Raw genomic sequence first — 25,780 nt, 5'->3', positions numbered from 1 at the left:
GCTTTTCCTTTTCGTTTTCTTTTTAGACTCTTACTGGTAGCTGCTCCCTTTTGGTTTTTGTTCTGTTTTGACCTGGGGGAATGGAGTGGGAGAAGGGGTGCCTGTTCCCTTCACAGTCTCATGTAGGACAGAGTCTTCATAGGCATGGTCGGATTGTCCCTTGCTCAGGTTTTCTGAAGACGTTTACTACAGGGCACCATTCACTGTATTAACCTGGTTGTGAGATGACTGTGGCCACTTAGGAGCATCCTAAGAGAGCTAAACTTCTCCTTGTAGAGGAAGGATCTATGTCTAGGCTGAGGGAAATGGGGAATGTCAGAGGAAGTCTCCTGTTGACTTAGTTTTTGCTCCTCATTTGGTGAGAGGTCAGCTTTACTTTTGCCTGAGCACATTTTTTTTTTTTTTGGTGCTTTATGTAAATGAAAACTAAGAAGGCGGCGCAGCTGTCTTTAAGAGTTTGTAATTTGGAAGTTTTGTACAACAAATGGTATAGAAAGAGGACAGGAAATGGGAGGAAATCTAAAGCATAATCTCTCAAGTTGTTTTATTATCTTCCTTGTGTGTGGTGGCAAAGGAACCTCAAAAAGCCTAGCCTAGGAGTGCCTGGGTGGCTCAGTCAGTTATGTGTCTGCCTTTGGCTCAGGTCATGATCTCAGGGTCCTGGGATCCAGCTGTATTGGGCTCCCTGCTCAGTGGGGAGTCTGTTTCTCTCTTTCCCTCTGCCCCCCACCCTCGCCACTCTTGAGCGCACGCACTCTCTCTCTCAAATAATTAGATGAAATCTTTAAAAACAAGCCTACCCTAGAATCATATTTGGAAAGTAAAGATTCAGTACTTTTTTTATTGTTATGTTAATCACCATACATCACTAGTTTTTGATGTAGTGTTCCATGATTCATTGTTAAAATTCAGTATTTTTTGATGGAATGAGGGATTGTTGTGAATATGTCCACATGCTGAAGTAGAATGTGAGTTAAAGAATGATTTCAAAACATAAAGGGAAGGAAGGACACATTCTTTCTAATTTTTTTTCCTTTTTTTTTAAATGTTAATTATTTTGGATCTTTAAAATAAAAATTAGGCTATCTTGGTTCTTTCCACCTTCAGAGAGCTGATATAATTTATAATGGTCTGCCCTCTCTCCCTCCCACCTTTACCCCTTCCCTTCCTGGTTTCTGTCCACATAATTTTTGACCTTTCAGTTTGGTTCTTTTATATTTGGTCTTACTGTGTGTTTTGTAGGAAGCAAATCATGTTATCATGTGTTCATGATGGAAGAGTTGTTTTTCTCCTTATAATATCTCTAGCTCTTTTTTTTTTTCTTTAAAGATTTTATTTATTTGACAGAGAGAGACACAGTCAAAGAGGGAACACAAGCAGAGGGAGTGGGGAGAGGTGCGGAGCAGGGAGCCCAATGCGGGCCTCGATCCCAGGACCCTGGGATCATGACCTGAGCTGAAGGCAGATGCAGATGCTTAAGGACTGAGCCACTCAGGCACCCCTCTAGCTCTTAACTATTTAATTGCCTAGTCCAAAAAAATGTTTCAAAAAGCTCCATAAGAATGAATTTTTGAAGTTATCTCAGAGCCAGTTACAGTTCAAAACTCAAACTTTTTGAGATCAGAGCTAAGATTTGGTTTATGTTTAAAATCTTTTAAAATTAAAAAAAATCTTTAAAAATATTTTTACTTTCCTCCAACATCAGTAGATCATCGTGATGCTTTGCTATATCTAAGTGGGCATTCAGGAATAAGGGCTTCCTTTTATGGTCTGTGGTTGCTGAAGGAAAACTTTTATAGAATATTATGTGAAGGCAAGCTGTCCCCCTTGAAAGAATACCTCTTAGTTTATTGGTGCAGAGTCTGTATGATAGAAATTAATTCTTTTATGTGGGTTTAGCTTTATCTCCCCTGTTTCTTTGGGTCAGGTTTATGTTTTTCATGTCCTATGTCTGCTAAAGAATGGCCCTGTTCAAGGAATTCAGTTTTATAAAATAAATATGCTCTTCCCTTGAATAATAGTGATAATAATAATAATAATTGCAATGTACATTTACTGTTTCCTAGATTTTTCATATATTACATCATTTATTCTTCATAAAAATCCCGTGAGGCTAATTCTGTTCTTATACTAATTTTTATGCTGTTAGAAACAGGTACAAGAAGTAACTTGCCCACAGTTACAGGATTAGGTAACGGTAGAGCCGCAATTCAAACCTAGGAGTCTAGCTCCAGGGCTCAAGCATTCACCTGCTCTGCTCTCCTGCCTATCTTATACCTGAGGAATGATATCACTTACTTCTTTTCCCTAAAAGAATGTGAAGCATTTTGTACTACACCTGAATTTATAGCCTGTGAATGTTCTTTACATTAAACATGGGCTTCAAATGTTTAATTAATATTGCTGAGAAAAGCAAGAAAATATCTACTAATATTTGGAGCAGAATGATTTGTTCTGTCTTCTCCGGTGACCCTGTGTAAGGTTAATATTTTATTTTGGGGAAGAATCTGTTGATTTGAAAGTAATTTAATCCCAGGCTTTGCTGTATCCCAATCGTATTTTTGATCTTTAGTTTGCTATTTTAACTCATTTGTTTCCTTTGGAAGTCCTGTACCCACATAGATGTCCTTAACCTTTTTTTTTTTTTTTTTTTTTTTTTTAAGAAAATAATTTTGAGAACAATTATCCTGGTACCAAATACTATACAACTGAAGTACAGGAAGTACAGAACTGAGTGTTTTTGTACTCATTCTCCATTTCTTTTTCTGGACTTGCTTGTATTCTTGTTTTTGCTTCTCTCTGCCAAATGGTTTTCTTTGCGTTTTTAACTAGTGTACAGTGGTCAGTTGTGGGTGTTAAGTTCAGCTAGCTCTTGGCCCCCATAGCTAACTTCCTTGGTTATCACATTCGAAATTCTAACTTGCTAGGAGAGAGAATCCATTTGTCCCATGTTATGAAGGATGTCCATTGCTGTTCAGTCAGCTGTTGGTGGAAAGACCCTGTTATGTATTTATAAGAGAATTGGCTTTTCAGTGAGTGGGGAAGGACAGATTCTCTGAAAGGGGCTTGTTTGAGGGCACCTGGGTGGCTCAGTCGTTTAAGCGTCTGACTCTTGATTTCAGCTCAGGTCTGATCTCAGGGTTGTGAGATTGAGCCCCACATCAGGCTCCGCGCTCAGCACGGAGCCTGCTTGAGATTCTCTCTCTCCCTCTTCATCTGCCCCAACCCCCACTCGTGCTTGCACTGTCTCTCTCTAAAATAAATAAATAATCTTAAAAAAAAAAGGGCTTGTGTAGGAAGAAAATAAATATCTTTAGTATAATAACTAAAGCAAACTATTATTCATGAGAACATTTTTGAGATTTTAAGTTTTAATACATTTTTAAGTTTATTGATTTGAATTAGCTTTTTGCTTTTTCTTTTATGGGTATTAGGATTTTGTGGCAGTCTTATTTTTCATGGTTCATAGTTTATGAGTCTGGGATACAGTTGAAGTCTTAATACAGTGGAAAATGGTCTGTGAATTAAATGAATGACTATTTTAGTCATACCTTATAACTGTATTTTGAAGAGACATAGGTTCTAAAAATGTGTTTTTTTAAGTTTTATTATTTAATCTCTATACCCAGTGTGGGGCTCAAACTCACGACCCTGAGACCAAGAGTCACATGCTCTTCTGACTGAGCCAGCCAGGCACCCCAGGTCCTAAAAATATTTAAACAGTGTCCTCTGTGATGTGTATTCCAGGAAAAAAAAAATGTGGTGGTGTCAGCAATCTTTTTTACTTTAGGTTCATTGCACTCCTTTCTGCATGATTTGCCAAAGAGCTAGGTCTCAGAGTGGCAGGGTCTTTTAAGAATAAAAAAGTAACTGTCACAGAATTAGCAGAAAGGAGAACATATATGAGATAGTATGAGGTGTATACAAATAATTCACAGCTTTTGAAAATATACTTTGCTCCATGACCTTTTGTGTGCCTTGATATAAGATGTTCTAATGCAGATTGTAAACTACTGGTTTAAGGAAAGATTTGTGCAGTATAACCACAAATTTTCATATTTGCTAACATGGGAAAAATTATGATTTTATGTTTAAAGTATTGGTGATGTAAAATACATTTGTTTTTTTAGGGAAAAAAAGAGTCCTCATTTTGTGTATTTACAACTTGACTAGAGTGGTAACCTGTTCTAAGATTTATTAGTGAGCTTTTTGTAGACCAATGGAAAGTTTCTTATTTTTGCTCTTTCAAAAATATGAGAAATCTAGAAACAAGTGGAGATTGCTCAATGGTTTGATCCTTTTCCTTTTATTTTTTAAAGGTATTTATTTTAGAGAGAGAGAGTGCATGTAGAAGGGGAGGGAGAGAGAGAGAGAAAACCCAAGCAGATTCCCCGCTGAGTGCAGAGCCCCAACTTAAACCAAAGTCTGCATTTTGAAAATTTTAAGCATACAGGAGAATTTAGTGAAAATACATTGGACATCCAAATACTTTCAGCCTTGCCTCAGTAATTACCAGTGTTTTGCCACATACATTCCCATTGTGTTTATATACATTTCAGGGAGGAGGGGTGGCATTGCTGAACCATTTGAAAGTAATTTCAGCCGTCATGATACTTAACCCGTAAATACTTCAGCATGCGCCTCCTAGAAATAAGGGCATTCCTCTACATGACCATTATACGTTCTCACAGGAAACAAAATAACAGTAATTTAATACACTGTCGTGTTAAATCCAGTCCTATCCAAATTCTCCAGTTATTCCCAAGATTTGTTTTTAAAGATTTTATTTATTTATTTGAGAGAGAGTGAGAAAGCATGAGCAGGGGAGGGGGGTGCAGAGGAAGAGGGAGAAGCAGACTCCCCGCTGAGCAGGGAACCTGATATGGGGTTCTGTCCCAGGACCCTGGGGTCATGAAGGCAGACGCTTAACCTACTGAGCCATCCAGTAGCCGCCCCCGCCCCCAAGATTTCTTTTATGGTTTTTTTCCGAACAACAGTCTAGTTAAGGTCCACACATAACATTTGCTTATATCTCTTTGTTCTTTAAAAACCTAGATTAGTTTCTCCTATCCTTTCTCTTTCTCGCTCACTCTTTCTTCTTCTTCTTTTTTTAAATGGTAGTGACTTTTTGAAGAGAGTCCAGAACAGTTTTCTTTAGCAGCCCACATTCTGTATTTGTTCCTTCCTGTTGCCTGCCCACTGAAGTTGGAAAATATTCCTGTCACAGGAGCAGGAAGCCACATGAGATATATATGACAACATTTGTAGGGGAATTGAATAGTGACTGGAAATAGTTATTACTGGGTTGAGGTTGACAAATGAGACTAGGGGAGGTTTCTTTCAGGTGAATGGAGCAGAAGGTGGGAAAAGAACAGGAAAAGGAAGGTTAAAGGGAATGTATATGACAGTGAGGGATAGCATCAGGCAATTTATATGATAAAGAGAGGAGGGGAAAAAAAAGAGGAGAGTGGTGGGGAATCATAGTACTCAGTAACTAGAGGGTTAGGTGCTCATTCCACATTGGCTGAGTGGCTGAACGAATGAAATCTGAATTTTCTGCACTGACTGTAGGCAGGCACATTGAACCCAGGTCATCTTAGTTGCTATTGGAAAAGCAAAGGAGGTTGTGTGCATTTGTATGTTACAAGGCTTCCTGTGGAAGTGCAGGGGTCATATTAATATATTGTACTGCTTCTTGCAAATTTCCAGGAGAATATTTGGAGTCATGATTTTATACTTTGGCTGTATCTATGTATTAGAATAATTGTGTAGGTACTCTAAGTGGGAAGAGTTTCAGTTTTATAACTTTCGTATGCAACATACATATATAAAATATATATGCAGTTACTCAGAATATACTTTGATGATGAATAATACTGATCCCAAGTAACTTCTGATAAAATGTCAGATATTCATAAAGACATAAAGAACTTTTCCAATTATGTTCAATGCTTTTCAATTAGGAAAAATTGAGAGATGGCTACTTATTTCTCAAAATGTTGACATTTTACTGTGAGACAAAACTGTTTTACTGTGAAATCCTAGAGAATAGACTTTTTCCCCTCCCTTTCCCTTTCTTCCTCTCACCTTCTCTACTTTTCCTTCCCTTACTTTTAAGTAGTCTACCTTTCCCTTCTGTTCTGTTCCCTGCCTTTTTCTTTCATCCCTTACTTTTAATGACCTCCCCTGTTTCCAGAGCTCCTATCCTGTGTTATTTGTGTAAGAGCACTGAAGATACTGCTTTTAATAACAGTTACTTTATGATTGGTTCCAAGAAGGCCCTGCAGTTGTGTCATGACTAAGTTTACGATTATGTTATACTAGCTTTTAAGCCTCTGGACAGTAATTTTTGCTTATTTGCTTCTGGAGAGCCAAAGTAATACATTTTCTCAGTGTTGGGATTTTAAGCTGATCTAGTAAGTTCTTTCCTACCTATATTCAGGACCAAGTGAGAAATACAGAGTGACATGATCAGATTTCATTTGGGCATGGGCACTCTGTAGCAGGGTGGAGAGTGGTTTAGAGTGAGGACTGGTGGAAAGGTAATTGTTAGGAGACGGTATTAGTAAATCGGGTAAGATATGCTAAATGATTTGTTCCTGAACCCATTCGAGGAAAAAGGACAAATATAAGAGATATTCCCTTAGGAGATGCTCCCTTTGAGTGTGGGAGTTGAAGGAAAGGAAGGAAATGAATTGAAACCATTGGGTAGGCAAGGTTAACTGCCAAGTGTCTAGCTGGATGACTGATTGACTCTGTATCCTGTTTAGCTGTGTAGAAATTATAGAAGAAAAAATAGAATTTGGGGAGAAAATGTGTTAGAATTTTGAACATAATGATATTTTGGAAAGAATTTCAAACTTGCAGAAAAGTTACAACAATACTGTAAAGATCATCCATGTGTCCTCTGTCCAGATTTACCTGTTAATCTTTTGTCCCAAATGCTTTATTATTCACTTCGTGAATATGTGTGTATATGTATAAACACACACACATGCATATACGTATTCTCATTGAATCATGCATATAAGTTACATTGAACATATCATATCCCTTTAGTCTTAAATACCTTAGGGTGGGTTTCCCAAGGATAAGGATAATCTCCTACAGAGCAGTCTTTACTTTACTTTACTTTAATTTAATTCATATGAGAGAGAGAGCACGAGCAGGGGGAAGGGTAGAGGGAGAGGGAGAAGCAGACTCCCCGCTGAGCAGGGAGCCTGATGGGGACTGGATCCTGGGACCCTGGGATCATGACCTGAGCTGAAGGCAGACCCGTAACCAGCTGAGCCACCCAACTGCCCTCCTACAGAGCAGTCTTAAAAACTTCAATAGATTTAGCATTGCTACACTACTTTTTTTTTTTTTTTTTTTTTTTTTTTAATGGGCTCCGTGCTAGGCGTGGAGCCCAACAGGGCTTGAACTCGTGACCCTGAGATCAAGACCTAAGCTGAGATCAAGAATTGGTCACTCAACTGACTGAGCCACCCAGGCGCCCCTGTATTACTTTGATCTAATCTACCATTTTCTAATTTTGTCAGTTGATCAAATAAATGTCTTTTATAAGCAAGTTTCTTCCCCTCCAGTACAGAATTTAGTCTGTGGTCCCATATTGCATTTAGATGTCATGTCTTCAGTATCTCTTAATCTGTAACAGTTCTTCAACTTTCTTTGTCCTTTATTACATTGGCATTTTCAAAGAATATAGTCATCCCCCTTTCCCTTTTTTTCCTTTTTAACAGTGTGTTCCTTATCTTCAGTTTATCTGATGTTTCTTGATAAGATTCAGGTTATGCATTCCTGGACGAAATACTACATAAGGGGTGTGTCTTTCTATGGACATCATATCTGGAGGTACACAGTGTCCATCTGTTCCTCATTTGTGATATAAATTTTGACCACCTGTTTGATTATCTGATTTCTTCACTCTATAGTTACTATACTCCCATAGAGTTAATAAGCAGATTGTGAGGAGATATTTTAAGACAATTAAAATACCCTACTTCTCATTGAAATTTTATCCCCTTTGTGTAGGATCCACTGATGATAACTTGCCTCAACCAGTTGTTACGATTGTGGTTGTTAAATGATGATTTTTTTCCAATTCCAGTTCTCCCTCTACTTTTACCAGTGATTACTCAGTATTCCACTGAAATAAGAGCCCTTTTATTTGTCTGTCTGTATTGTTTTATTATTGAACTCCTGGATTCGTATTTGTTACCCAATGATTAATAATTCATTACCGTTCTTAAATATTTTGGTTCTCAGATTGTCCCAGATCTCATCAGTGGGATCCTCTTTCTCCATGCCTGCTCCTGTGTCGTCCTGCATGCTCCCATCATTTTTTATTTTTTGCTTTTCAAGTACTTCATTAGTTTCATTATTAAAAAGACTCCTCTTACATCTTCTCTGCCCATAGAATCAGTCTCCTAGGAGCCCTGGTCCCTTTTAGTGAGGGATGGGAAATGATAGTAGGAGCCAAGATCCGGACATCCAGTATGGATGTTGCTGCTGGGTATCTTTGCTTCTGGGCCCTGTGAGAGGACAAGCTAGAAAACATGTGTATCTTTATATGTACATACACATTTATACAGATATATGTACATGTACATACACACATACACATTTGCATGCATGTGCTCATGTAACATGGATATATCTTGAACATGGATATATATTTTAGAAATACGAGTTCATACTGCTTCCTCTGTTTTCCCTTTTTCTATAGTGAGAACACAGGCGCCTAATAATACCAGCGTTTTTACTCATTTGCCCTAAATGAGCATCATCTAAAATGGTTTCAGAATTCCTTCACCTATACCACTATAAAACCAAAAACAACACCCCACCCTTGTAGACAATTAACTTCATTGGTTTTGTGTTTATCCTTCTGATTTTTCTTTTGCATCAATAAGCAGATAACATGTATTTTTTCTTTTTTCCTTTTTTTCTAACACAAACATGCATGCTGTCTATGTAAGTACTTTGGCACTTAGCTGTTTTCACTGGAAAATATACCCTGAAAATCATTCTGTATCAATTCATAGAGATCATCATCGTTCTTCTGTGTGGTATGTATGCAGGTTTATTTGTCCTGTCTTCTCTGGGCTATCCAGGTGGTTTCTGGTAATTTTGCAGTTTGGGAATGCTGCAGTGAATAACCTTGTGCATGTCTTTTTTACCACTGGAGGTGGAGCTTCAGGGTAAATATAGGTGTAGGATTACTGTCTTAAAGGGTAAATGGATATGTAGTTTTGCTAGATGTTACCAAATCCCCTTCCATTGGAGTTGTACCGTTTTGCATTCCCACCAGCAATATATGAGAGTGCCTGTCTCTCCACAGCCTTACAAAGAGAGTGTATTGTCAAGCTTTTAATTTTCGCCAATCCAAAGGGCAAAGAAACAGTATCTCAGGGTAGTTTTAATGCACGTATTTCTTATGTGTCAAGTTTATATCTTTCAGATATATAAGAGCCATATATATAGGTGTGGATAGCTATACATGTCTTTTTTCCATTTTTCTTATAGGATTTTTGGTCTTTTTCCCCTAAAGTTATTAAGGTCTTTGTATATTAGGAATATCAGCTCTTTATTTGTAATAGATATCTGCAAATATTTTCTCCCAGTGTTCTCATTTGTCTTTTGACTTTGCTTATGGTATTATTTGCCATTCAAAATTTTTAAAAAATTTTTTATGTAGTTGAATTTATTAATGGCTTTTGTAGCCTTGGCATTTCAAGTTATAGTTAGAAAACATAATGAATCTGGAATGAATTTGCTATATTTAACAGTGAAACAATGAAGTAGTTATTTATACCAGAGAAATGGGGATAGTTCTCTGTGCTCTATCACTGACCCACAATTTTACATTTTAGAGCCCGAACCATAGGAATCTGCTATTTCATATATAGAGTATGCCAATTTAATTATTTTAACTTTTTATTACAGCAAATTTCAGACATCCATAAAACTAACACCAGACCTGACCTCTTTCAGGCTCTGTAACTCTGCCATCTCCACGTTATCTGAAGTGCATAGTAAAAAAGGTGAGAAAGATAATAGGTTAGAGAGTAATGTGGCATGCATCGGTGAAAAGAACTCAAAAGCGGTCTGGTTGATGGATGGATAAAAAGTTGTATCTCTTTATTTAAGGTCAGAATAAACACTGTTTAATGTATACACATATGTTGTTAGAGTAGAAGCTACAAACATCTTTTATCGATGAGCCTAAGATAACTTACAGACGTTTGCTAGCCAGCATCTAAACATAACACAGAAAACACTCAAAAATTCTTATTTGCTTAATGGAATTTTCTTTGTACTACAGTTATTTTAAACTGAAATTATATTTCTTTCGTTCAATAGCCTCCATGAAAATTGTCTTATTAATTTGGTGTGTTCATTTTCAGTTTATCAAGGGTCCATGATTAGTTTGAAAGAATGACTAGACATCACAAGGGCTCTGGGATTTCTTCATTTTGTTTTGTTTTATGGGCCTGTATTCTGTTTGGAACAACATACTCAATGCATCGAAACCCAGTTGAATTACAACATTAGAGTTTTAGAATAGCTTTCCCTCCTCTTTAAGTAGAAGCTGACCAGTCATTTGCCAGTAACTGTATGCTGAGAGTATCAATATTCTTTTGAAAAATATTAACAGAGGCAGAAAAGGAAACCAGTGAATTCTTAATGATTATTAATCATTTGTATAAGTAAAGTCCACATCTGGTTCCTTTTTTTTTTTTTTTTTTTCATTGAGAATAGCAGTGGTAGTGATCATGGCAAGACAGAATCCTTGTTGGCGAGAAGTGGATAAAGAGGAATGGCATAGTCACAGAGGAATATTGCTACGTTAGGTCTGTATTCACTGTTTTTCCTGTGGCCATTTCTTGTGAATGTACCTTGATGGACTAGACATTACCTTTTGCTTGTATTTTACATTTCTTGGCTTGTCGTTTTTGTGTCTTTGTGTTTGGTTTAGTTTATGATGTTGTTTAATCCCTCTTCCAGAATTAGAGCTTATCCACAAAAAAGTGGACCGAGCCACCCAGGCACCCCTGCCCATTTTTTAATTGGGTTGTCTTTTTGATGCTGAATTGTAGGAGCCTCTTCTTTATGTATCCTGGATATTAAACCCTACTCAGAGATATGATTTGCAAATATTTTCTCCTTTCTGTGGGTTGTCTTTTCACTGATGATGGTGCCCCTTTGATGCAAAAATTTTTTAATTTTGATGAACTCCAGTTTAAGCTTTCCTTTTTTTTAATGCTATGTGGTTTTGGTGATATATTTAAGAAACTTGCCAAATCCAAGGTCATGTAGAATTGCTTTTATTTATTTATTTTTTCTGAGAGTTTTATAGTTTTAACTTTTAAATTAGATCTGTGATCCATTTTAGGTTCCTTTTTGTGTGTGATGTAAGGTACGGGTCCAACTTAATATGGATTTCCAGTTCTCCCAGCACCATTTTTTTTTTTTTTTAATTTTATAGGAGTCCTTTCCTCACTGAATGGTCTTGGCCCTTGTTGAAAATCAACTGGGCATATATGTGAGAGTTTATTTCTGGACTCTGTATTCTATTCCATTGCACAGTATGTCCATTCTTATATCAGAATGTTTTTATTACTGTATTAAAGGTTTTCTTTTTGATTGACTAGTTTATCATTCTTACTGTGTAAGAATGTAATCTTTAAAAATATCTCTAATATGTATCTTTAAAATTTGCTTTTAATAGTTTCATTTAGTTGACAGTACTTAAACAAGAACTGAAAATATCAAATTTATAATGAATCCTGTGGGACTTAGTATACCAGGAAAATTAATATTAAAGCAAGCAGATTTGGGATTATTTAATTAATACTGCATTTTCTTTGGAAATTAGAGGGAAAAGCATAAAGACAAAAAGTGAATGTTGTTTGTACTTGCTCACAGAACAAAAAGAATTAGAAAGACCAATTATTTATATAATCTAGTAAGTGATGCTTTAATTTCATGTTAAATGTCACTGTATTTTAGTTCTAGAAGTAATCTACTTAATGAAACTCTTTTAGAAATTTCATAAAAGAAAATAATTTGTATTTTGTAAAGAGCATTTTCAATAAGGAGCTAGTAATGGCAGACTCTTAATTATTAAGCCAGATCTGAATGGCTATGTTTATTAGGCTTTTTTTATGTTACAGATTTCTAACTTAATTTTGTCTCTTTTCAGACTGCAACAAAAATTAGAAAATTAAGATATCAGATGTTATTCTTTCTCTGTTGATATACAAATTTTTGTTTTTATCACTTTTTTTTCAGAGTAGGTTTATACCCTCCTCCCCTATATTTTAACTGTACTCCTTAAGTAAATTATTTGGGATTTATGAAGTAAAAATATTTTGTAACAAGAATACTGGGTCATAAATTAAAGGCACATCTCTCTAAGAAAATATAATTTAACCCTTTTACAGTTTGCTATAAATGAATTAATTCTACCCCATGGACCAAAATCGATGTCCCCCCCATAACTCAGTTGCTTACTTTTTTTTTCTGATAAGTCTCACAATTATTAAAAGTTGTATAATGGCCAGTCTTGCTTTATCTATATCCCCGTGCATTTATTCTCTCCCTGCATAATTTTGAAACAAATCCTAGACTTTGTTTCATCAGTAAATATTCTGATACTGGAGTGTGTGTGTATGTGTAGGAACAGACTGCTAGTGTATACAGTTTAGGGAAATCCATTCAGTAAATATTTTTTAAATTTTTACCATGGTCTAGATGCAGTAGATCAGTGCTAGGGATAGACAAAAGTTTAAGATAGTCCCTTTCCTGAAGGAGCTTATATTAATAGCTTAGAGCCATTTCTTACGCTGAAAATGTATGGGCTCTGAAGTCCTGAAGAGTTTGAGTCCAGTCTTAGAAAAACAAAATAGAATTCTTGAGCCAAATAAGAACAGTGAGTTGTATTCTGACATACTGACTCAAACTCAAGGAGAGGTAATACAGTATTCTCCTAGCCCTTTTATCTTAAAAGGGAAAAAAAATAGAACTATATTTGATATCGGCAATAAAAAATGTTAGAAATACACAAAGAGTTAGGCTTATCAGTTATAAATGACTATTATGCTTTTAGATTAGGTGAATTAGAATGATGCAAAACCACTATGCTTTCATCATACTGACTTTATAGTTCTTTTTTTTTTCTTTTTAGTACAGTGGTAATTTTAAAATTCATTTTCCACTTTCAAAATGTGCTGGTGATTTTTTAAATCTAGAAGCTATGTTACATATGCCAATTAAGATTTTCTTTTATTCTAAATATTTTCATATTACCGTGATTTTCCTTCTTTTCTCAGCTTTGAGATATTGATGACATTTAATTTCAAATACATTCACAAAATCCTGTTTTTAAACCTTCTTAATATTTATTGATTTCACCTACTACTTTTTGTTCTTCTTGCTGTTAACATTTCAGGCCATCATCCTGCCTACACTGAATGGCTGCACTTTTCCTCTTAACTGTCTGGATTAGAGAAAGCTCCATTTGAGTCCCTTTCCATAGTGCAAGAGTCCTCTTTGTAGAATGCAAATTTGATTTTCTTACTCTGCTTTTTGAAATTCTCAGTGTCTCCCTATTGCGTTTGGGTAAAGCTCGGAGTATGTCCTATAACATGTTTCTTTACCCAGCTAGTGCTTATATCTCTAGTCCCTTCATACTTCGTCTTTATGCTTTCCTCACCCCTTACATGTATGTATATACACCACATCCACTCTTTCCTCCTGCTGCTTCTCCTCAGCTTCCTCTCCCTTCTTTTGAAATCTGATACTTGTGCTAGGTATTCTGGTAGGGCCTTGTATTTACCTTTTTAGAGCACTTTTACTGTATTGCCAGACCACTTAATTTCTGTCCTTTCTAGCTTTAGTGTCTTATTTTTCCTCTTTATCTTTGGGGCCTGGTGACTGGGACATAATAGGCACAGATCAATATTTATTGAATGAATGAATACATACTAGTAACCCATTGCTGTGATATAAATTACCCTAAAACTTAGGAGCTTAAAAAAAAACCAAGCATTTATTATCTCCCAGTTTCTGTGGGTCAGGCACTCAGGAGTGGTTTAGCTGGGTGGGTCTGGCTAAGAATCTCTCATGAGGTGTAGTCATCAAGATGTTGGCTGGGGCTACCTGAAGGCTTGACTGGGCCTCAGAGGGAGGATACTTCAGGATGGCTCACTCACATGGCTTTTGACAGAAGGCCTGATTCTTGCTGGCTTTTGGTGTCAACCATTTCTATTGACATAGACCCCTTCATAGGGCACCTTGAGTATTCTCATGATGTGGAAGTCCATTTCCTTTAGAGTGAGTGATCTGAGAGAGAGAGCAAGGAGAAAGCTACAGTGCCTTTTATGATATGGTCATACATAGTCACTACCACTACATTCTATTCCTTAGAAACACGTCACTAAAGTTAACTCACAATGAAGAGGAAACTCTACCTGTGAAGGGAGGAGTATCAAAGACTTTGTGGGTATATTTTATAACCACCACAGAATGGAACAGTAGTAATTGGACCCTTGGACCCCACCAAAATTGGTCATTTTTCCTGTTTATAAAATAAATTTGTTTAGGGACGCCTGGGTGGCTCAGTCGGTTGAGCGTCAGCCTTCGGCTCAGGTCATAATCCCAGGGTCCTGGGATTGAGTCCCGCATCGGGCTCCTTGCTCGGCGGGGAGTCTGCTTCTTTCTCTGCCTGCCGCTCCCCCTGCTTGTGCACGTGCTTTCTCTGTGTGTCTCTCTCTCTTTCTCTGACAGATAAATAAAATCTTTAAAAATTTTGTTTAAATGGAAATACATTTTTAAAGTATGCTTTTATTAAAATATTTTACTTGTTTTTGACAAATCAAAGTAGATTGTACATAAATAGTTATGTGAGCTAATTATCTAAATATTCATTATTTTATTGTTGCTCTTTCACTTAGATTCTAGAAATAAGATAAAGTTGTCCCTTAAGTTCTGTATTGCCTGTAAAATGAATGTGACACGGTATTCACCGCTTTAAGGCTTATTGCAGGTCTTCAAAAAATCAAACACATTTATCTGTGAACTGTATTTATATACTTGTACGAGAGAAAAATATAGCTTTTTAAACTTCTAGCTTAAAACAAAATTTAAATTAGTTATATAAAAATTAAAGTCTCTTTGGCCTAATACACATAACTTGCTCATTCAAAAAAAACCGGAGTTGCTAACATATGCCAGGCATTTTAGTAGGTGCTGGTTATATATCAGTGAACAGAAGAGACATGTTCTTGTCCACATAGAGATCATGATCTGGTAGAGAGCAGATAATAAACAGATAAATAGATATTTACCAACAGCAGTCAGTACTCTCTATGGAAGAAATGAAAAAAGGTGAAGTGATAGTTATTCTACATTGGGTTACTTCTACATTGTGAGAAAAGGATTGTCAGGAGAGATGACCTTGAAGCTGAGAAGTAAAGGAGTTATCCCTGCCAGGAGCTTATAGGAAGAGGGAATGCCTGCAGTGTGAACAGTTGGTGCATGAGGAGTTGAAAGAATGCCTGGAGATGTCCAGGGGGAGAATGGAATGGAGTTTGAGAGACAGAGATTGTGTTATCTAGAGTTTAAGAGGCTATGACAAGGAGTATGGATTTAATTCAACACACTGAAAACCATTAAAGGATTCTGAAGTTCCATTTTACAGTTTGTGCTAACCAAAGCCAAAAGGCTCTTCGGCTGCAAAAGAGAAAGTGGGCAAGCAAGAAAGTGGGAAAGTAGTAAGAAGGCATTATAGCAGTCCAGATGAACCATGATGGCAGCTTGATTTAGAGTGGTGGGAAAGAAGATGGATTTGAGATCTAGTTCATAGGTGGAACCGGTGGGACCTGACATGAAGTCTGAGGGAAAGGAACATAAAGAGAATACCCAGGTTTTTGGCTTGAGCAGACCAGTGAATGGTAATATCCTTAAATGAGATTGGAGGTCAGTGAGAAGGGAAATCAAGAGTTTATTTTGACAGTGTTGATTTTGTTGTGTTTGCCAGTCATCCAGTGGACCTGTCAGATGGCAGACAATTAGGTAGTCCTGGAGCTCAGAGTTTTAAGAGGAGATACACAGATGGTATTTAAAGTTGTGGAATAGATGAGATCTTTTCTAGGGAGGGGGTGCCCTAGGAACTCCAGCTTTTAGGACTTGCATGCATGGGCAACGTTGGTGCTTTCTTTTTAAAAACAAACAAACACAAAAGACAGAATTGCGGCAGAGAAAGTTTGGTTTATTCCTATCTAATATGTATTAAAGACATGTTTTGTTTTTTTAATTTGGCAGCAGTGTGGTTAAATGAGAAATTTAAATATCCAGCCAGCCACCTGTTCAATGAATAAGCCACTTTTACCAGCTCTGTGACTTTGGAGTTTTACTTCTCTGAGCCTCAGTTTCCTAATCTGCTAAAGGGCATAACCCCAGAGTTGTTTTGAAGATTAAAGGAATTTATCTAATGTGTCTGGGATGTTTTGGGATGGTGTCTGGTACATACTAAACACTCAATATTCTTTTATTTTCTTTTTCCTTGCTCTTAATTTGTTTATATGTGTATCTCAGCGGGAGAAGGGGTTTGAAACAGGCCCTGTATTTATTCTTATTATGATGTTAGGTAGATAGAAATGGAGAGATACAGACATAACATATAAATATGTGTGTGTCTAAAATATCTGATAACTGTTATTTGCTAAATGTTCATAGCCTTTTTGTCCTGATTTTCTCAGATTGTTGTAACTCTCCTGTCTTCACAGAAAGTCATTCCTGGGGCGCCTGGGTGGCTCGGTCGGTTAAGCATCCAGCTCTTGATTTCAGCTCATGTCATGATCTCAGGGTTATAGGATCAAGCCCTGTGTCGGCTCCGTGCTCAGCAGGGAGTCTGCCTCTCTCTCTCCCTGTGTCCACCCTCTGCCCCCCAGCCCCCACTCGTGCGCTCTCTCTCTAAAATAAGTAAATAAAAAAGGAAGGTCATTTCTTAAATAATGAAACATTAAAGATAAAGGTTTGTTCTGAAATATTTTTGAAGCCTCATGAGTGAGGGAATGAATTATAACAGTATTGGAGAAGTCACTTCTACTCCTATGTATTAAAGCTCTGTAATTATTAATATAGAATTCTCAATTGCATATTAAATTGTTCATTGTCAGACATAAACTTGGATAATCTAATACTTCAAAGGCAAAGATAAAATGCTAAATTTGAATCTATGAAGTCTGTTTCTAATTCATTCTTCCCCTCCCACTTTTCTTCCCTCCCTCCCTCCAGATAAAAGCAGTGACTCAAACAGACTCTTCATGTGTGTTCTGCTGTGGAATAGACTCGTGGGGTATTCCATTACTTTGAAATAGAGGATCGTGTGTCTAATATCAAAGGGAATATATTATTTCAGTAGTCCATCACCTAAATGTACTCAGTATAGGTACCAGTGTTTTGAAAGAAGGCTATGCATTGTGCAGTGGGGCTTACAGTGGACCTTCTTGCCTAGTGCCTTGCATGTGGGACAGCTTGCAAAACCTTAGTCCTTTGTTCTCTATTAATATTTCTTGGAAAGGTCTTATAGGTATTGGCAAAGTGCTGTAAAGAAACTCCTTGTCCCTTCTAGAACCCTGTGATCAAGTGGAAAATCTTGTCCAGTAGATGTATCATAGCCCTATTACCTTTTATGTATGAATTTATACCACTATAGAGTGATGTATCTCATCAATTCTAAGATACACATTTTTTTTCTCATGTGCAGTATTTTGACAATGGAATCATCTTGCAGTAGATATTTTAGGCAATTACTGTGTCACTTTTAATTGGCAGTGTTTTTTCCTTGGTACATAAAATGGTCTTACAGTTGGTGGTTATCTTAGATTTCATGAAATATGGTAGCCTTTCAACATTAATGTTGTCTAGCCATAGGATACATAAATTTGATATGCTCATTTGACATGAGCATAAGCTCATGTCAAATAAGAATCAGTTTTTTAGAGATCAGATTATGTTTTTGCATTTATTTTCTGCTCAGTGTTGGTGAATGTTAACAGAGGTCAGCAAACTTTCTGTAAAGGCTACATAGTAAATATATTAGGCTCTGTGGCCCCTATTCAGCTCTGCTGTTGTAGTCCAAAAGCAGCCTTAGACAACACAAATGAACATGGCTATGTTCCAGTAAGTTTATTTACAAAAACAGTCCAGGGGGCTGAATTTTGCCAATAAGCTAATAAGTTTGCTAACCCATAGTAGGACATTATAATGATCAAGTCACTTCTGAAACATCAGTCCCCCAAATACTTCTAGATCATCTTTGAGGGCTTGCCCATATATTCTGTATTTAAAAAAGTTTCTTTTCGTTCCCACAGTTACTTTTCCATTCCATCTATCTGTGTCTTGTGCAAGATCATCACACTTACCTTCATGAACCAGTCAGTAGATGTTTGTCTTTCCCCCTGTGAATGAATGATCTTTGGTTTAAGTTTGCAAATGATTTTTCAATTTTTCAACAAATTATTTGTTTATGATTTGTTTGATAAAGTAAGATCAGTGGAAAACTGTTAACAGATTAATAAGTCAGAGTTTTTTTTGTTTTTGTTTTTTTTTAAGAGAGAGAAAGAACCAGTGGTGAGGGAGGGGCAGAGAGAGAGGGAGAGAGAATCTTAAGCAGGCTCCATGCTCAGCACAGAGCCTAATACATGATATGTGGCTGGATCTCACCACCCTGAGATCATGACCTGAGCTGAGATCAGTAGTCTGACGCTTAACTAACTGAGCCACCTAGGTGTGCCAGTTAGAGGTTTTTATTACTGTGTCTGAGAATAATAGTTTACTTACTTTTTTTTTTTTTAATTTTAGACAGAGACACAGCATGATTGGGGGGGTGAGGCAGAGGGAGAAGGAGAGAGAAAATTCTATAAGCAGGCTCCATGCTCAGTGTGGAGCCCAAAGCAGGACTCAGTCTCACCACCCTGAGATTATTACTTGAGCTGAAATCAAGAGTTGGACACCCAACCTACTGAGCCACCCAGGCACCCTGAGAATAATAGTTTAATTAATCCTCTTCCTTGATTTTCAGGGTTGGAACCAGGAAATTGACTACATTTTGATCCATGCCTATAAAGTTTAAGAGGTAACATAATGAAGTTAGTTGAATATGAGAGGTGGCATAATGAAGTTAAGAACACTAACTGTGGAGCCAAATAGCCTGATTAAATCTAGGCTTTACTACTTACTAGTCTTGTGACAGTGGGATACTTAACTAATGTCTCTATGCCTCAGTTTTCTATTCTGTAAAATGTGGGTAATAGGGCGCCTGGGTGGCTCAGTCGATTAAGCGACTGCCTTCGGCTCAGGTCAAGTCCCTCAGTGGGGAGTCTGCTTCTCCCTCTGACCCTAGCCCCCTCTTGTGCTCTCTCTCTCACTCTCTCACAAATAAAAATTAAAAAATGTGGGTAATAGTAGTACTTATCTCACAGGGTTGTTTTGAGGATTAAATGAATACCTAGAACTTAAGTGTCATAAATAAGTAAAAATATGATTTCAAACATAAAGTATATATTTAGAAATATTTTCATTACTGTTGAATTTAAGTCAGAATAATTTGCCATTTAAAATAAATATAAAAGGAACTTGTAATACATAGTGTTTTCTCCTTTTTACCATGGACGTATTTAAAATATTCTTTTCTCTGTGTTTACTTCATGGCAACTATCTAGTATCTGGCTCTTGAATGGGAATTTGTGTTTTTCTCAAGGTGCTAATTTTCCAGTCATTGTTCTGATTTTTTAAAAATATTTTATTTATTTATTTATTTGAGAGAATGAGATAGAGCATGAGAGTGGGGAGGGTCAGAGGGAGAAGCAGACTCCCTGCTTAGCAGGGAGCCCGATGCGAGACTCGATCCCAGGACTCCAGGATCATGACCTGAGCCGAAGGCAGTCGCTTAACCCACTGAGCCACCCAGGCACCCATTGTTCTGATTTTTATAAGACCCATCTTTTGTCTGAATTGGAGAAAGTGGTCTGTTGCTCACTGAAAAACATACTGTTTTATATTCCACTACAAGCTAAAATCTGTGAATTGTTCTAAAGGCTTTGTTCTGCATCACTTCCCTCACTTTCAGTGCCTTGTAGTGGTCTTTCTGATAGAGAATGCTATAATGATATACAAATACATTTAACTTTCATTTGATCTCAGGTGAGGCTGGGTTAATAACTGACATATTAAAATGGATGTAGAAAAACTGACTATCATTTTATAGCAATCTTGGCTTCAATTTTTCTTATACCATAACTTGTGAAATATAAATTTATTTTAGCTTATAATAATTTTAAAAAGCCTCTTCAATAATATTTCTATGGTCACCTGTATTTTCTTTTATAACTATTAGGTTTAACTATATAAAACTGCTGATACTGTACCCCTTCTGACCTAATAAAAATGGCATTTCATGTGATTCAGCCTAATAGAAAGCAAGAATTTTGTCTAAAAGTCTTTCTGCTCCTTGTGGTTTGGTTTAACTTCAGCTGTTTGTGACTTTCATTCATTTAACAACATAATGAACTTTTTTCATCTTTATTTTATTTTTAATTTTTTTTTTTTAAAGATTTTATTTATGGGGCACCTGGGTGGCTCAGTCGGTTAAGCATCTGTCTTGGGTTCAGGTCAGGAAGAGGGAGAAGCAGACTTCTGCTGAGCTGGGAACCTGATGCAGGGCTTGATCCCAGGACCCTGGGATCATGACCTGAGCTGAAGGCAGACACATAACTGACTGAACCACCCAGGTGCCCCATCTTTATTTTATTTTTAAAGATTTTTTTTTTTTTATCAGAGATAGCGCCTGTGCATGTGCATGCATTGGGGGGAGGGGCAGAGGGAGATAGAAACACAAGCTGACTCTGTGCTGAGCATGAAGCCCGAAGTGGGGCTTGATCTCACAACCTTGAGATTAGATCTGAGCTGGGATTGAGTTGGCTGCTCAACCAACTGCACCACCCAGGCACCTCATGTTTTTCATCTTTAAATGTTGATAATACACATCTTCCCTGAGATTTTAAGAGCTATAAATCGTTGTTTAGAAGCTGTTTGTTAAGCTTCTAACGTTCTGGCACCAAGTAAAAGGCTTTACATATGTTGTCTCTAATTCTGACAACAGACCTGGAAGAGGAATTATTATAAATGGCAGAGCTAGTATTTGTACTCTTTTTAATGACCTAGTCTTGGAAATTATATAGTGTTACCCCCAACATTGTATTTGCTAGAAGAGAGTTCTTTTTCAGGAGGGAGATAGACTCCTCTTTTGAAGGTAGGAGTATCTAAGAATTTGTTGACATTTTAAAATCACCACAAAAAGCTGAAGATTTTTGGATGTGCTGTCATGATGAAACATTTATTTTGCCCTTCAGATTTTTTTCTTCTCAAAAAAATATTTTTTTTCCTTTCTTTGATGTCAATATAAATGATTTATAGGTTAGTGGTCACTCTTGAGTTCTCTGGCTTAATTTTAACTTGAGATATGGTCTATTAACGACCCACAATGAAAGCAGTTTGTCTGAATGTTCTTACTGGTACAGGAATCTTAATCTTCCAGTTTTTATTGTTTGATTTTTTTTAAATCTATTTTATTACATTTACAAAATATATAATTTATAAGTTGCTTTTATCATTGATCCTATAAAAGGACTAAACCATACCCCTTGTCTTCCCTGAAAATTATTTTGTATTTACCAGATTCACCTTTTGATTAATTCTGGGTAGCAGTTTCCAGACTGCTCCTGGGCAATCTGCAGGTCTGGGTGCCAGAAAGAAAATTGCAGACCATGTATAGAACGAAAACATAAATGTGGTAGAGTCTTTTGGTGTCTATGGAATAAGATGCCAGATTTTCTAGACAGTTAGGGATGTGAAAGAGCTTTGAAAGCAGAGTGAGAAAATGTGAGTGTGTAAAAAGGTCTGAGAACTATGATATAAACTACACCTTTATATTTATGGCTAATCTGGGGGACAGAATGGAAGTATTCTGAGATAAGTTGAATTGCACTATTTCTTCATGTAGTATGTCATATTTGACAGGGGAAATATTGTGTGGAGGATTTTATATTCTTCCTCAGATATCACCTTTCAAGCTGTATGCACAAAAGTCATAGAGAAATACTAAAATGGGTTGTTGATTTAATGCCTCATAATAAATCAATGGTAAAACCAAGAATAAAATCCAAGAATATAGTGACCCAGACCACTCTTTCTTTCTCATCTGATCTTCCTTGGCAAACTCTCATTCTTTGCCCTGAATTTTTAGAGACTGTTTTCTTGTTAGTTTGTTGTTTTTCTTAAAATTATTTTCCTAGCCAAAAAAAAATTGTATTTTTTTAAATTATTAATGAAATAAAATTTCTCATTCTTTGGTTGGTATACAGTTCTGTGAACTCTGATAAGTATACAGGTTAGTGTAGTCTAGCCACTGCCACTATGTGGACATCACCCCAAAAACTTCCTTGTCTTATCCCTTCCTTGTCTCTCCCTTCACTGCCCCTTTAACCCCTGGCGACCACTAATCTGTCTTAATTTAGTTTTCTCTTTTCAAGAATGTCATGTAAATGGAATCATACCCCATGTAACCTTTTGAGACTGATTTCTTTCATGCAGAATAATGCCTTTGAGAATCATCCAAGTTATTGTATGCATCGATAATTAATTCACTTTTATTGTTGAGTTGTATGCCTTTGCCACGGTTTGCATATCCGTTAATCTGTTGAAGGACATTTGGTTGTTTCCATTTTTGGACCATAATGAATGAATTGAGCTGCTATAAACCTGTGTTTAGATTTTGTGTGATCATAAGTTATTTCTCAAGTGCAGGGATCAGTAAAGGACTAGATATTTTGTATTTTAGGCCATGGGATCTCTGTTGTAGCTACTCTGCTCTTGTAATATGAAAGCAGTTACGCACAATACATAAATGAATGGATGTAGTTGTGTTCCAAGAAGACTTCATTTACAAAACAGGAGGTGGGCCAAATATGGCATGTGGCCATAATTTGCCAACCCCTTTTCTGTGATAAATACCTAGTAATGGATTGCCAGGGACATGATAAATACAGGTTTCACTTGATAAGAAACTGCCAGTCTGTTGATTTTTAAATACTCAGTTTAATAATATTTAACTCTGGAATGTTGATAAACTCAGACCTTACAGTTCACACATCAGGCCTACATAATTTATGATAAGACAGCCTTTGATCTTGTCTTACATTGAGGATCTGTTTTGCCTTCTACTTTTATTCATATTCATGTGAGGTCTTTTGGTTTAGATGGATCTTTCCTTCCCAGATAAAGGGCATATCCTTTTTTCAGTCATTTTTATTTAACTTACTTAAGATACTAAGATATTCAGGGATATTGTGTCTTTAAGGGATGTGTTAGGAACAGTGAATCATGGTGAGAGCTGATAGGTTTTAAAATCAATCGAACAGTTGATTTTATCCTTGAAATTGAGTGTAACTGAATAGGCAGCCATCACATCATGATATGCAGTCTATTTAGAAGTGTTTGTTCATTCTTTCAAAACCAGACCCAGACTGGTTATCCATATCCCATGCTTACCTAGGAGACCCTTGACTTTGTATTTTGTGTAAGTTCCTGATGACATGTTAGGCATGAAATCTTAGGTTTATATCCATGTCCTTAGAGTTAGTCTAAGGAACAGGATTCTACAGTTGCTGTTGGAAGGCTGTTGTTTCTGTTTGTTTTGTCTGTGGGTCGCAGAATTAGCTTTCCATAAGTAATATTTTGTTGTGGTTCCCCTGGCTACAAAAGCAGGGATTTGGAGTTGAAAGGGAGGCAAAGAATCTTGGCTATACCACTAGCTCGGAGATGGTGAATAAAGCAGAAAAGGTACATCTTTTTGATTGTGGTTTACAATTAGTTTTGCTCTCTGAAAAAGCGGTGGAGCCGCAGGACCGTGACAACGTCCTGGAAGTGGAAGAACATTTTGTGCTAGTTGTAGTCCCACTTGTCTAAATGTGATGGTTGAAAGGTTATGTCTGTGGGTGGGAAGTGCTCCTGTTAATATATGTTTTTTATAAGAGGTAACTCTTTGAAAAACGAACTCTTTCCTACCTTCTGTTGGCTTGGGCACTGGCAACTGAATCATAGATGGTCTCCTTTAAGAATCAAATAAAAACCATAGACCATCTTCCTAGAATATATGTATATTCACAAATATAATATGCAGTTTCAGAGGTTCATTTATCCCAAGCCAGCACTGTCTAATATATCCTTCTGTGACATTTGGTTCTTAATACGGTATTCAGTAGCTGCTTGTGGGTGTTGGGTACTTCAGATGTCGCTGGTACAGCTGAGAAACTGTATTTTTTTATTTAATTAAATTAATTTGAATTTAAGTGTCGATAGCCACATGTGGCTAGTGGGTGCCATGCTGGACAACACAGGCCTAAGCTCTTCCATGTCACCCTGGTTAGAGTCCCTATAAAAGAGGTTCTTGGGCATGCCGCTTCTTGGGAGTTTGATTTGTTCATTTCACTTCTGATTTTTTTGCAGCCAAACAGTGGTCATTGTATCTGGCTCTTCAGTTATTAAATTTAAACACGAGTTTGGTTGTCTCTAAGTATGTAACCTTTTTGCAATTCAGGGAGATTGTCAGCATTTGATCCTGTTTTTCCATAATGCAGTATCTAGAGCGGGCTTGTCCAGAGAACGTCAGGCGAAGACTATTTAGTGGTGTGCTGTGAGATCTCCTGTGTCACCTTATCCTGCCTTAGGAATACTCTGATGATTTAGAGCCACTTTTGCCCCTAAGAATTTTATTACTTATTTATTTATTTATTTTTTAAAGATTTTATTTATTTGAGACTGAGAACACGAAAGAGAGACTGAGCGAGCATGAGCAGGGTTGCATGGGGGTGGGCAGAAGGAGAAGGAGAAGCAGACTCCCCGCTGAGCAGGGAGTCCGATGTGGGTCTCGATCCCAGGACCCCGGGATCATGACCTGAGCCTAAGGCAGACGCTCAACTGACTGAGCCACCCAGGCCTCCCTGCCCCTAAGAATTTTAAAAGCACATTTCCTATACTTGAACATTATGTAGTAACAAGATAAAAAGGTTGAAGGTAACTTCCATAAAATCTGATTTTAGTTTCTATGGTTGGTGGTTCTCAGTCCTGTGTGCATGTTAGAATCAACTAGGGAACCTGTGAGAAATATGCCTGGGCTCCAGCCCCAGAGATTTTGGTTTAAAAGGGGTGTGTTCTGGGCATTAAAATCTTTTTTTAAAGGTCTCTAGTTCATTCCAGTGTCCAAGCAGAGTTGAAGTTCCCTCATGTGCGAGATAATTGGTGGACCTGGGCTAGCCATGTTGAGTAAAATTTTGAATTAGAGACTAATTCATAATCTCTCCCCCTGGTCCCCTCTTTCTAGTTGGAGCCCAGATTTCAAGTCTTGAGTAAAATATCATCAGGGGAATGGGCCTTATTGTGCTCACACTTTCAGAACCTGTTATCCAAGGAATTCCCTAAAGATCAGTGTATGGGAAGAGAAATTAGTGGAGTTTTGTTTTTAATCTTTATTACCACTAAATTTATTGGCAAAGTAAAATTGTAAATTACTCATGAGTAGAAATGCCATTTTTAATTGACCAGATTTTTGGTCCTATCATTATAAATTTGACTAATATAAATATCATATTTAGGAAATACAAAATGGGGCGCCTGGGTGGCTCAGTTGGTTAAGTGAGTGCCTTCAGCTCAG

The 25,780-nt window shown here is 37.0% G+C and overlaps 1 protein-coding gene across 4 annotated transcripts in view; it reads left to right on the top strand.

Annotated features, from left to right (window-relative positions):
• Positions 1 to 25,780, top strand: part of WDFY3 (WD repeat and FYVE domain containing 3) — a 266,868-nt gene that overhangs the window by 38,679 nt on the left and 202,409 nt on the right. The gene's annotated exons all lie outside the window — the stretch shown is intronic.

The sequence above is a fragment of the Zalophus californianus genome, chromosome 2, assembly GCF_009762305.2.
Source record: "Zalophus californianus isolate mZalCal1 chromosome 2, mZalCal1.pri.v2, whole genome shotgun sequence".
Classification (NCBI taxonomy): domain Eukaryota; kingdom Metazoa; phylum Chordata; class Mammalia; order Carnivora; family Otariidae; genus Zalophus; species Zalophus californianus.
Note: the sequence above shows the minus strand (reverse complement) of the source record. Positions and strands in the feature narration are given on the sequence as shown.